The sequence below is a fragment of the Heterocephalus glaber genome, unplaced genomic scaffold (assembly GCF_053883595.1).
Source record: "Heterocephalus glaber isolate CG9 unplaced genomic scaffold, H.glaber_assembly_v1.0 deba00001561, whole genome shotgun sequence".
Classification (NCBI taxonomy): domain Eukaryota; kingdom Metazoa; phylum Chordata; class Mammalia; order Rodentia; family Bathyergidae; genus Heterocephalus; species Heterocephalus glaber.
The window spans coordinates 10,598,075-10,611,758 of NW_028258349.1; the positions used below are offsets into that span (position 1 = coordinate 10,598,075).

General features: G+C 51.8%; 1 long non-coding RNA gene across 4 annotated transcripts in view; it reads left to right on the forward strand.

The window, feature by feature from the left end:
- The window catches only part of LOC101707772 (uncharacterized), a 25,226-nt gene extending 12,145 nt beyond the window's left edge, over nt 1-13,081 (forward strand). Inside the window, exons 5-6 of one of the 4 annotated variants that reach the window (XR_015443077.1) lie at nt 910-960; nt 2,021-13,081. This is a non-coding gene — a long non-coding RNA (uncharacterized LOC101707772). Of the gene's footprint in view, nt 1-909 lie in introns of all 4 variants that reach the window. The other 3 variants (XR_015443078.1, XR_015443076.1, XR_015443079.1) reach the window with 3 other exon arrangements.
- Nucleotides 13,082-13,684: the final 603 nt, after the last annotated feature.

Here is a 13,684-nt window from a genome sequence, read left to right on the forward strand (position 1 = left end):
TTGGGGTGTTCTGTTACCCCCAGGATGGCCAGCTCCCCTCTCAGGAGCAAGATCCAGCCCAAGGTGCTTGTGAGAACAAAGCAAGTTAAAATAAAGTCATAGTAAGACAGAGCCTTGCAGACTGCAAGCCTGGATGAACATGGCCTATTATTATTGCAGAAACAATACCACCCTACCTTACCTTTCCCACTCCAGTGAACTCCAGCCTACCCTTCTTCCCTACCCCAAACCTCCACCCCATCCCTCCTGACCTCCCAGGGTGCTGGGATTACAACCACGGGCCACCATGCCTGGTATTTTCTTTCTTTTGTAAATCCTAATCCTAATCTATTAGAAAATCATGCTGGAGGGCTGGGGATTTAGCTCAGTGGTTCCACTGCCTGCCCTGCAAGTGCAAGGACCTGAGTTTGATCCCCAGTACCAAAAAAAAAAAAGACTGAACTTATTTGGCCAGGGATTTAGCTCAGTGGTTCCAGTGCCTGCCTCGCAAGTGCAAGGTCCTGAGTTCAATCCCGGGTACCAAAAAAAAGAAAAAGAAAAAAGAAAATCATGCTGGAGCGTTTACAGGTTTATGGGTTTACGAGGACTGGGATTTGCTTTACAAAAAATAAATGAATAAATAAGGCAAATGTACAGGTAGGCTCAAGGTTGTTCTCAACTTGGCCATTGTTGAAGCTGCTTAATGGGTACTGGGGCATTCATTGTCCTTGTTTATGCTGAAAATGTCTATCATAAAGAATTAAATGAGAGAGATAGGAAGGAAGGAAGAAAAGGAAGGATATAGCTGTAACAAAACTTCTTTCCATCACTAGAGAAAGTTGAGTTCTCAACTGTGGTGTTAACTCCGTAAGACTCAGTTTCCCCACCTCTAAGACAGGGATAATAATACTCATCATCTCCCACTTGCAGGGTTTTTCTCAGGAGAAAGCAGTGAGCACGAAGACCCGTCAGTCCTAGTAGGTATGCAATCAGTGTTACCACTGCTTAGCATCTCTGGGAATTAGAAAGGTAGGCATCTCAGATGAGGCTTCCTGAGGGTGAAAAAGCACATCCAGTCACCTTGACAAGGAGGCAAGAAGCGCAAAAAGTCATCAAGCCAGCCTAGGGGTGGTATTCAAAATATATAGCAATCAGCAGAATACAGGGTCCCAACCCTCTGCACGCATCCTGCTGGAGCTTGGGAAGAGTCTGGGGATACCTGCCAGGCTTCCGAGTGTGGGAAGTGGCTGGGGCATTTGAGCAGCTCAGGGAGACAGAAACAGGGCCCTGTGCATAATTGCCACAGTCATCTGGAATATGCGGATGAATTCCCACCCCATTCAACTGTGACTCACCACCAAAGGAGGAACTTCTCCAGTGCCCTGCAGTGACGTTTGCATCCTGGCAGATGTACCATATGCCTGCAGGGCCAGGCACAGGATCCGGTCACTGTCCCCTGCAAGACACAGATCACTGACACCCACCTTAGGGATCTGGTGGAGCTCAACAGGGCAGAGGCCAAAGGCCCCTGAGGGTCCTGCAGGAGCCTGTACTTCCTCCTGGACAACACTCCCTGCCTCTGGTCATGCCAGACTGGACAGGCAGTGCCACATGCCTTGCTCTTTCTTTCCCAGGTGATGTGGGCTCTTCATCATCACTGGGGCTGCCCTTGAAGTTGCTGCAGAGCCTGGGAGTGTGACCCTCACAGGGCCGGGGCAGGGTGAGGGTGAGACTTTAGGTGAGCTCCATGCTGAGCCACAGACCAAAGGCCAACCTTAGCCTGAATAAGAGGCCATTCCCCTTGAGACAAGTCTGCCCTCTTCAAGCCTTCGGAGAGGGCAGCTGCCTTGCCATTCAGCAAAGGAGCAGACAAAAGAAGGCCCTGGGGATCTGGACCATATTCACTTGGTTCAATGTTGCTCCACAAGAAGTAGGTGCTCAAATACATGTAAAAAACATTTAAATGAAGGGGCAAAGACAAAACTATTATAGTGAGAATCCTTAGCTTTATCCTGCTCAGCATTCATTTCTCCTTTCTCAGGATGCCCTTCAGAATCTATCCCTGCAAATTCTGCATGTGGATCATAGGAAGTTAAGCCCACAGTCATTCCCAGCATATGACCCAGAAGCAGCATCCTCAGCAAGATCTTGAGGATGGTTGCCTTATAACAAGGACATAGAGATGAGGCTGCAGGTGCCCATGGAAAACTACAAGTGATATGAAGCTCAGCATCTCGACCTGCATGTTATAACCATCTCTTTTATTACTTTAAAACTTTGGGTCAGATCTGTGCTTAGCTCTGCACATAGACATGTTAATCACTTAAGAAACATTTGTCTAAAAACTAGTAATAAAAGTTTGTAAGCCCTACATTTACCTAACCTATCTCATCTTCCTTCAAAATCAAGGACAGGGGCAGGGATTTAGCTCAGCGGTTCCGCTGCCTGCCTCGCAAGTGCAAGGTCCCAACTTCGATCCCTGGTACCAAAACCAAGGACACCAAGATAAGAGTAACTAAGGCATTTTCAGGATTTTCAGGGACTCCGCTTGCTAGTTTTGACAATGTCCTGTTCCAGACCCTGTGGAGTGATGGCTAGAAATCTCCAGTCCTTGTCCTAAGCCAGCAGTCATCTCGGATTCCAGGAAAAGCAGAGCCTTGCCGACCAGCCAAGATAAGGTGACCCTCTCCTCAAGCAGGAATGATCATCTCACGGGAACCAGATTGCCCTCTCCAGCCAGAGGGACTTCTCCAGAGCCACCTCACAAAACCATCCTGAGATACCGATCAACCAGACCCAACTGGACCAGGGTCACAGAAGCTGCCAGCTATGTGAACCCCAGCCTTTGTCTTTGTTGCCCTTTTGTACACAACCCCAGTGCTCTGTCAGCCCCTCTAAGACAGATCTTGGGTCTCTGTCTGTGCTTCCCAGAATGACCCTGCTGATGAAAGCTCCTTTCCTGGCCTTCATCACTGCCTGTCGCCTTGATTACTATTTTGGTACAAGAGGCTGAGCCGCTGGGGACCCCAGAGCCAAGGCTTTTACCCTAAAACTCCAGTAACAACATGAACCAAGCTGGTCCAGTGAGGGACAGCCTTGGGACTCTTCAGGAAGTGATCTCTTCCTCCAGAGGCATTTGCTAAATGGCAGCCATCTTTGTCCTCACAAGATGGTGTAGGACACACCTGAAGGAGGGCAAACAGAACCCAGAAGTGAGGCAGGTTCCAGACATGTTATTCCAGCACTTGGATCCACCTCTTGGATCCAGGGATGTGTAGGTTTTGTTTCAACTATGTACACCAATAAATTCCTTTTTCACTCAAGTTGGCCTTTAGACCAACACCCTTTAGGGTGTTTGTTATTTTAACCTGAGGACGTCTGAGGGATAGAAACAGAAAAATATGTTGTTGTAGTCAGGGTTTGCAAGGGAATAGATTTAATACAGGACACATAATTTACAGAATTATTTTATAATATTCACACAAAAAGTCAAAAGCAGAGGAATGCAAGAGATCTGTCCACATGCTAGAGACCCGAAGAATCCACCCGAGGCCCTGGGTCCCACGACAATGTCCCGTTCAAGTCCAGCCAGAGGCCTAGAGTCCAAGGCAATGTCTCACACTTGTCCATATAGAGGATCTTCACTGGCAGAAGCCAGAGGCCAGTGGTGAAAGCTAGAAAGCCTGCACCAGCAAGGTGAAGGATTTGTCCCACCAGGCTGAGGGATCTGCACTGGAGCCAGGAAGTGACACTTAAGGCAAAGACCAGAGCTCCCTTGACTAGAATAGCAGCCATTCCCAGCGACAGCAAGGATTCAAGCTCCTCCTCCAATGAGGACAGCCAAGCTCTATCAGGAAAACCAGCTGCGGCAAGCCTCTCCAGGAAAATCAACAGCACACAAACAGTCTTCCTCTCCAGTTCTCCTTTTATGCCATTGGTTGGCAACAATTCTCAGCTGGGTCTTCTATGCCCAGAACCACGCTGACTCAGTTCAACTGGGCATTCCAAGCTGACTGTTAGTTAACCTACCACACATGTATAATCAGAAAATAAAGGTTAAAATGTGAAAATATGCCAGGAGTGATGGCGTATATCTGTAATCCCAGCACTCAGGAGGCTGAGACAGGAGGATCACCACAAGTTTGAGGCCAGCCTGGACTACATAGTGAGACCCTGTCTCAAAAAACCAAAAATGTGAAAATACTAGAAAGTCAAATTTTCCCCTAGGGCTGTGGCTTTGTCTAAGAGGCTGCGATTCCTGGACTCTCCGTGCCCCTAAAAGCTACGTGCTTACCTGAGTTGCACCTAGGCTGTCCCTCCACAGGTGGGCCTGGGTCCCATTAGGACAGACATCTGCCAAATAAGAACCTGGGAGCTGCTGGACTTGTTCTGCTGCCCCAGCTCCACCAGGAAAAAGGGCAAGGAGCCAGCAGAGTCAGAAGACTTGGCAAAGGCAGACACCCAGGTGCCTGGAGACTCAGTGGGCCTCCTATCACAGGTGATAATATGCCAGTGCCCGGGTGCCTGGCAGGTGTCAGCGGAGAGTGGATGGACCTGGAGATGCCCTGGAGGGTCCTGCATCTCCGTCCAGGCTGATGGGAGGCCAGGGAGTGGTGCATAGTGTAGCTGGAAGGCTCACAGCAACAGAACTGCTCACCATGCTCCCCAGCCCAGAAGGCCTCCCTGGCTGTGCGCTACCTGGCCCTAAGGAGCAGCCTCACTGAGAGGGGAGGGGGCCATGCAGTCAGTGCTGCTGAGCACAAAGCCTGAGACACATCCACGGCCCTCTTGGGCAGGCCAGCAACCCTCAGGCAGCTGTTGCACAGGGCCAGCTGGAGCTGGAACAGGAGAGGCTGCGGAGCTCATAGTGGCTGTGGAGGACAGGCCAGCTCTGAGGAACCCACATCATTGTCTGAACAGATGTCATATCACTGCCCTAAGACCCAATCCTGTTCCCTGCTGTCTCCCCAGCCCCAGCCTTGATGAAAATATGTTGGATAAACAAATGCAGCTGGGCATGGTGGGTCATACCTGGAATCCCAGCACTCTAGGAGACTGAGGCAGGAGGATCACAAATTCTAGTCCACTGTAGGCAACTTAGTGAGACCCTGTCTCAAAATAAAAAGTGAAATAGTGATGGGATACAGCTCAGTGCAAAGGCTCCGGATTCATTCCCCTGTACCCTCTATCCCATGTTTTGAATCCTGTCTCCGTGCATTGATTTGCTCAGTCTTAACTGAGCACATCCTACATGCCAGGAGTGTTTTAGGGACTGGGGTAACAGCAATGACAAGACAGTCAGAAACCCCTGACCTCATAGAGCAGATAATCTAGATCAGAGATTGCCAAAGCTACTTCCTTTGAACCAAGTCTGGCCTACCGTGATGTTTTTGTACAGCCTGCAATCTAAGAACAGCTTTTACATGTTTAAATGCATGGGGGGAAAAATCAGAAGACGAAAAATAGTTTGTGAAGCATGAAAATTATGTAAAATTCAAATTTTGGTGTCCATAAATAACATTTTTATGTAATCCAGCTCATTTGCTTATCTATTGTCTCTGGACGCTTCTGTGACAATAGAAGAGTTGAGCGGTTTCTGCAGTGTGCTTGGAAAACTAAACCATGTGTTATTGGGTCCTTCAGAACAAAAGGACACCAATCCTGTTCTAGAAGGGATGCTGGCCACGGACCAGTAATAAACAAAGATAATTTCAGATTGAGGAACTGGGTTGAGTGACAAAGAGTGACTGAGCTCTGTGGGCTGCTCTGAGTACAGTGGTCAGGGAGACCTCCCTGCAGAAGTAACATTAGAGCCCATCCTGAGAGAGAAGAGGTCAATCATATGATAAGTGAAAAAAATCTCTCCAAGCAGAGGCAACAGCAAAGGGAAAGGCCCTGTGGTCAGAATGAGTCTGCTGCATTCCAGGAGCTGCAGAGGCCAGCACAGCTAGAGTGAGTGAGTTGGAGAGGGTGAAGAGCAGGGGTAGGCAGCCAAGAGGGTCTCCGGGTAGAGGTGTGAAGGTAAACTTTCATTCCAGCAGCAGTGGGAATCCATGGGTACCTTTAATCAGGAGCCTCATGAGCTCTGACTTTGGCTTGTAAAGGCCCTGTACCAGGTACAGTAACTCAGTGGTATCGGGGCCTCCCCACCTCCAGCTTCGGGGGATTCACAAATCAGGGTGTTGCCAATCAGTGGAGGGTTCTTTACTCTATTCAGGTGGAAATCATGAATCGGCAAAGTACAGCTCTGCTAGCTGTCCTGATGTCACCTGATGACACCACATAATGCCGGATGCCAACAGTTGACACAGCCTGCTGCTGGTTACTGCCACCACCATTTGTCAGTCTGGGAAAAAATGAGGGAGCAAAACTGGGAAAGGGACCCAAAGCAGGGAATCATTGGAAGGGCTGGCTGTATTCGTTACAGCTAATTAGGGTTTGGGGGGTTGGGGCTGTTAACAGTGGGCCCTGATTCCTCCCCCTTGACCTTAGCCATGTCAGCCATGGGAATTTGTTCATCTTAATTGGGGCGCCGAGAATCCTGGAGAAAGGGAAAGCCCCGTTCTTGGGGTCCTGCTGTCAAGAACACCTTCCTCCACCTACATCGCTCCCAAACCTCCTTCAGTTTTTTTCCATGGAGCCTCCTTGTGCCCAGCCAGCCTCAACCCCACTATTTGACACTACACACCCATTCCCCAGGACCCCTGTCCCATGTGCCACAGCTTCCTGACACACTGTCTAACCTCTGTAGTTACGTGTGTGTGTGTGTATGTGTGTGTGTGTGTGTGTGTGTGTTGCTAGGGATTGAACCCACAGCCTTTGCTCTAAGCCCAATCCTTTTTTAATATTTTTAAATTTTGAGACAGGGTCTCACTGAGTGCTAAATTGCCAGACTGGACTCGAACTCCTGCCTCAGCCTCTAGAGTACTTAAATTACGATGTGCACCACTGGGCCTGAGGGGCTGGGGATTTAGCTCAGTGGCCTGCCTCCTGAGTTTGATCCCTGTACCGACAAAGAAAAAACCACCAAGCCTGGCTTACTCGTACTGTGTCCTTTGTTTTCTCTACTCAAATGCCAGCACCACCAGGGTAGGAAGTCTTGTGTTTTGGTCACTCCCCTGCCTTTGGTGCATAGGCTACTGCTGGTGTTCCCCAGGTGATCAGTGAGTCACTGTCATGGGGAAGCAAGCACTGACTCTGGGGGTGTCTCTGGCTTTGTGGGGAGAGGTGCTTCCGGTAGGGCAGAGCCCCAGTCCAGCCAGCTTCAGATCATTCCCTTGGCCACTAGCATCTGCAGGGGCTGCCGCTGTCCAACAAAGGGGGTGTTGTCTGAGGGAGGCTGAGCTTGCTTCCTGTTCTGGCAGGTGCCTTCGAAAGGACTCACTGGCTGTGGAATGGAGCAGTTGGGGGCTCCACGTCCTTTGGACACAGTTCTTACTCCCTGCCTACCCCTCAGTGACGTGTGGTCTCCACCTGGGCCTCATCTCTCTCTAATCTGCCCCAGAGCCTGAAGCCTCTGGGCTTCTGAAGACATTGTCCCTTCCTCTGGGACAGTTTCTCCTCTCCACTTTTGCCCGTCAACTTTGATTTGTTGCTTAGGCTTCTGTTCCAAGGTCCCCATCTCCGGAAGCTTTCCCTGACTGCCCAGGCTGGGCTGACACCTCCTCTGCCCCAGCCCACCCCGACACTTCCCTCCTCTGATCCCCCGGCACCAGCCTGACTTCCCAGCAGAGCCCTGTATTGTCACGGTCTGAGGACAGCTTGGCCCACCCCAGTGCAGTGTAGGCCCCTGGGGACTGTTTGGGCCTTTCTCAGTCACCGCTGTGTCCCCAGCCTCACCCAGTGCAAGGTCAGGCCCTGCGTGACCCCTCCCTGCCATGTGCTATTAGGCCACACCCTTTTCTCCTGTGCCTTGGTGCCCGCTCCTCATCTGTGAACTTGTCACATTCACCCCAACGGGGTGGGAAGGTGGAGTGGGCCTCATCTTGGCTGCCTGCTGGATCGGGGAGGGCTGGGCTAGCCCCAGGACTTTCCAGGACAGGCTAACTCAGGGGTCTGGGGCAAGGTCTGTCACCAGAATCTTGCAGAATCTTGTGGCTCTGACCTGGGGGACAGAGTGATGCAAACAGCATCTTTCCCTGATGTGAAGGTTGAAATTTAACAAGAGTCAATACTTAGTTATAACATTCACTGTCTTGCCAAGAACTGTTAATTTCTTGGATTCTCACAACTCCACAAAGTAGATACTATTATCCTTCTTGTTCTTATGTTGAAAGGGAAACCGAACACAGAGCACACAGCTAGAAAGTGGTGGTGCTGGGATTCTAACCAAGGCAGCCTGACTTTGGGCTCTGTGGTCCCATCCTCAACGTTACAGGCAAGTGAGGGCATTCGTTGCATTGTAAAAGTAAGAGGATGGAAAAGAATGCAATGGAAAGTATTCAAGTGCACAGCCCTGGCTGGGGACACTTTGTACTCTGTGTGTACATAGATTGAGTAACAAGCAGCTCACCCAGAGATGTCCACAGCCCAATCTCGGCTCCCGTGAAACTGTCCTGCTGTGGGCAAGAGAGACTTTGCAGATGTGATTAATGCCACAGACCTGGAGATGGGAGAGACTGTTCTGCATTGTCCAGGTAGGGCCTGTGGAATCACAGGAGCTCCTGAAAGGGGAAGAAGGAGGCAGAAGAATCTGTCAGCAAGAGGAAGGAGAGACTGACAGTGTGAGGAGGACTCATCTGCAGTGAGTGGCTTTGAAGCTGAGGGAAGGGACCACAAGCCAAGGACTGTGGAAGCTGAGGACAGCTCCTAGCCTACAGTCAGCAAAGAGATGCGGACCTTAGTCCTCTAACCACCGGGAAATGGATATGGCCAGCCATCTGCTCAGCAAGGAAATGACCCTCCCCAGCTGTCAGAAAGGAAGCCAGGCCTGCTGACACGTTGCTGTTGACCCACTGAGAACTGGGTTAGACCTCCGCCCTGCAGAACTGAACCGTGAGAAGCATGGGTTACTCTAAGCTGCAGAGATCCTGGCAATTTGTTACAGCAGCAACAGAAAATGAACACATTTGGGTCCTCAGACTTAATGCACTTCGCACTGTGGGCCTCCATCAAAAAAACTGTTTGGATAGCCGGGTGTGGTAGCACATGCCTATAATCTCAGCACTTTCGAGGCTGAGGTTGGCCTGAATTACATAGTCAGACCCTGTCTCAAAAAAAAAAAAATCTGTTTGGATGACTGCTCAGTGCTCTTGAGGAAGATTGGCTGGTGGCAAGGCAAAGGCAGGGGAAGTGGACATTTGTCCTCTGGCACCAGCCAGTACCCATTGCTACTGCTAACCTCATCTCAATGTCAGCTGGGCGATCCCCAGGGGCAGAGCCTAGGGCCAGGCTGAAGCTAACTGGAGAACCCTCTTGCCCTGGCCACACAACTGATTCAGGAAGCAGCCAATCAGTGCCACTGAGACACGGTGACCTTCCACTGGAGCTGCCAGGACACGCAGGGCTCTTTCCTGCTGAGCAGAAACCTGAGTGGCTGCCAGATGGGTCAAAGGAGAATCATCTGGATGTGGAGCCACTTTGGTAGGAGGTGTCTTGGAGAAACCAAGGCAGGGTTGGTGACACTGAGTGCCTGATTGATCTGGGCCTGAAATATCCACTCAGAGCCTTAGTTATTTATGCAAGCCAACACAATGACCGATGTGGCTTTCTGTAACTAGCAAGCAGAGGGACGCTGGCCCGTGTGTAGGGGAAGGGAGTGCACAAGGTTGCCGTTCACTGCAGGCTACCAGGTGTCTCCAAGGGCGGCACAGGGGTGCCATGGTGCTGGCACTGCTGGGCATAGCTCCCCAGTGCCTCACCCAGGATCTGCCAAAAGCAGCCCCCCACCCACCTTGATGGCACAGAGTCCTCCATATGGACCTGGTCCTTGGCCTCCATCATCAGCGTCACCCCATGGATGTCATCCTGATACACCCAGCCCTGGTCACTCTGGCCACAGGGCTGAGATACTCATTATGCACTATATCTAAGGGCCGGTGCCCCAGGGCTCAGCACAAAGCACCAAGTCCCCTGTGCCTTGAGGCAGCATGGTTGAAACTGCGGGTATGGGGGCCACCTGACACCGAGCTGCTGATTCCTGGGCTCCACAGTGCCAGGCCCCAGCATGCAGAAGGCACAATGCCCGGTCCACACCAGGCTGCGCTGAGTGAGGCAGCACCCCACTTCCTTGCCCTCCCACAGCTAGTGTCAGTCGCCCCCAAGGGCAAGACGTGGCCCTGCCAGGGGCAGCTGCAGAGGCAGAGTACACCGAGGCCCAAGCGCTGGACACGTGGCCTGTGGTACACAGACTGGCCAGAGGCACTTCCTTATGCAGATATCAGCACATGCTTCCTAGTGGCTGTTCTAGAGCAAGGAGAGAGAAGAGAGAGAGAGAGAGAGAGAGAGAGAGAGAGAGAGAGACCAGCACCAAGCATTTGACTTAGAGACACCTGCTACCAGGTCAGAACTGGACTCCCAGGATTCTGGGCAGGATTATGGCCTCTCAGACCCCCTGGGCCATATTTTCTTGAGAACCCCACGTCTCCCAGAAGAGGGCTTTGTCCACTTGGACCTCAGGTAGGATTGTGTGTTTTTGTGCAATTCACAGACTGTGCACCTGTTTGCAGGGGTCTAGGACCCACCTCCCGGCCACCTTTGTGCTATCTCCCTCCAGCTCACCACAGGAGCCAGGGCCACACCAGGGGCCACAGGGATGTCAATAGCTTGACAGGCCCAGGCAGAGGTCATCAGAGCCTGACAGGAAGGACAGTGTCCTTGGTCAGCACACATCTCCTCAACAGAGCTGTTGAGGAACTGGCCCACCAGGAGGGTCCAAGAGCCACCCACAGGCCTCAGGGGCTGCATACCTGGCCCACAGGTGGGCTGGGCATTCCTACCTACGGGGTGGCTTGGAATGGCCCGGGCTCCAGCTGGGACGTGCCAGAGGTGTCAAGTCCCTCACAGGCCCCTGGGGAGAGGACCTCAGCTCTGGTACCCTGTGCTCATCTGGGACCCACAGTTAGGGCCTGTTTCCATGGCCAGGTGGGTGGCTGGAGAGGGACAGAGGGAGTCAACTGTAGTTACAGGATACTATGCTTGGGTCAGGGGACCCCGGCACAGGGTTAGGTGGAGACAGGGGAGGTGTCCAGTGAGGGGCATTTGGGATAGAAACACATGGGTCAGGAAAAAGGGTGTGTAAGGTCCCAGTTATGAGTGAAACTCCTAAGGGGAGGGGGGAGCCTATGGGGGCTTTTTTTTCCCATACTGGAGATTAAACCCAGGGCCTTCACACTGAGCTACACCCCCAACCCTTTTTATTTTGTATTTGGAATCATAGTCCTGCTAAATTGCCCAGGCTGGGCTCGAACTTGCAATCCTCCTGCCTCAGCCTCCCAGAATGCTGGGATTATAGCCCCACGCCACCATTCCCAGCTGCCCATGGGGCATTTATAGCAGAAAACCTGGATGAGATTCCCAAAGGCAGGACAGAAGGTGAGGAAGAGGAGAGCAGGCCAAGCCTGGGCACACTGGTGTTCAGAGCCATTAGGCTGGGGCTGATGTGGAGACACTTCTGGGGGTGAGGGGTGGCAGGGAAACCAAGAAGCAAGAGGTCCTGGGGTATGGGGGAGAAGGTGCTGCAGGGAAGAGGTGGGGGGACCAGGTTAAATCAAAAGCTACCAATGGTCAAGCAGGCTGTGGCTGAGGATGGGCTACTGAATTGAGGAGACCTCATCAAGAAGTTTTGGTGGCTTGAAATGGCAGGTGGACAAAATCCTGACTGAAGAGGATTTGAAAGAGAAGAAGAGGGAAATCAGTCTGACAGCAGTATTTTTGCGGTTTGCTCTACAGGGTGTCTGAGCAGTGGGGCAACAGCCAGGTGGGAGTGAGGGATCCACGGGAAAGTGTTTTAAGTTGGGACAAATCACAGTCTGTTGAAATGTGAAAGGAGCCAGTAGAAAATAGCATATTCACTGGGTGTGGTCTAATCCCAGCACTCTGGGAGGCTGAGGCAGGAGGATTCCAAGTTCAAGCCTGACCTGGAAAACTTAGTGACTTAGAGAGAACCTGTCTCAAAATTAAAAATAAAAGAGAGTCAGGGCTCTGAGTTCAGAGGCCCGGAGTTCAATTCCCAATAGTGGAAAATGAAACAAAACACAAAAATTTGAGTGTGCATGAGAGTCCTCAGAAGGGCTACAGGGCTCTCCCAGAGTGGTAGTTGGGGGAAGGACCCAAGAATGTGTCTTTCAACGAGTTTCCTGGTGATGCTGCTGGTCAGGGGGCCACCCTTTGATAAGCCCTGACACAGAGGGACCCAGAGCAGAAAGAGTTTCAGGGGAGATTCAGGAACAGTCACAGAGGTGGCCACAGCCTGGGAGGAGCAGAGCTGCGCACATCACAGCAGCCTGGGAGGCAGAGGCGTTAGAGCTCACGGCCATCCGCGGCTGTTTGCCTAGTGAAAGGGAGGTGAGAGCTGTCATCAGCTGTGAGTGAGGCAGGGACAAGAGGTCTGGCTGAGAGCAGAGAAGGTGTGAACAGGCCACAGGGGAGGAGGCCAGTGGAAGTGCGGGGAGTTGGTAAGATGGCAGGTCAAGTTCACCATCGTATGCAGAGAGCCATTCTACATAATCTTAGGGGAAAAATCCTTTCATAATTAAATTAGGATTAGGGCTGTCTAGTCTTCTTGCCCCTGAGCTGGTTATGGCATGTGGAAACACAACTCCATGTGCCTCTGGTCACAGCTGAGGCCTCAAAGGTCCTGTGATGCTGGGACCCTCAAGGGCAAGAGTACATCAGCTGAAGACATCCTGGTTCTTTGAGAGCCAAGTAGTAATGCTCCCTCCAATTATTGTGTGTACCCAATAAATAACGGCTAGTTTGGAGTGTCTTTTGTCTTTGCCCACTCTGAGGCACTGACCTCCCAGCCCCTTGTGTATTATGAGATTATGTTTCTATTGTCTTCCTTTAGCTCTCACCATCCCCTTTCTAGGCAGATCGGAGGATTGACTGGCCTCCGACAGTCAGAGGTGTAACAGAGACCAGCTCTGTGCGGCTGTGGAACTGAGGCCCGTGGAGGTGGGGGGGTCTCTGGATTAGTGGGGGTGGGGTGGCGGGCATAAGGGAAAGGAATAGGCAGAAGAGGGAGCCTGAAATCCCAGAAAGGAAGGGATGTGGACAGAGCAGCAGGGGCAGTAGATTGGGTTGCCACTGAGGTCACCTGGGAGCTGCAGTCATGAAACTTGAGGGTGGAAGGCACAAGCTGGGTTTTATAACAGAAAGGGTGGGGGGAGCAAGGCCCAGGAGGGCTGCACTGCCCAGGCCGGGGTGGTGTATCTACCTGTGACCAAGTCTGGTCACATGGCCTACCTTATCTGCCTTGGCCAATCCCAGTGGTCTGCCATCTGCCCACCCTTTGCCCACCTGTCCCTCTCTCTCCCTGCCTTTGTTCCAGTCATCTCAAGTGGTTCCATCTCTGACCCTCTGCCTGTCCCTCTGCCCAACCCTCCTGTCTGCCTGTCCTCTGTCTGATGAACTGTCTTCTTATCTGTCTCCTTGCCTGTTGTTCTTTCTGTCTGCCCGTGGGCTGAAGGATTCTGTGCCCACCCATCTCAGTGTGCCTGCCCCAGCTCTGTCCTCTGGCCCGGCTTCCGGCCTCACTCACCACCAC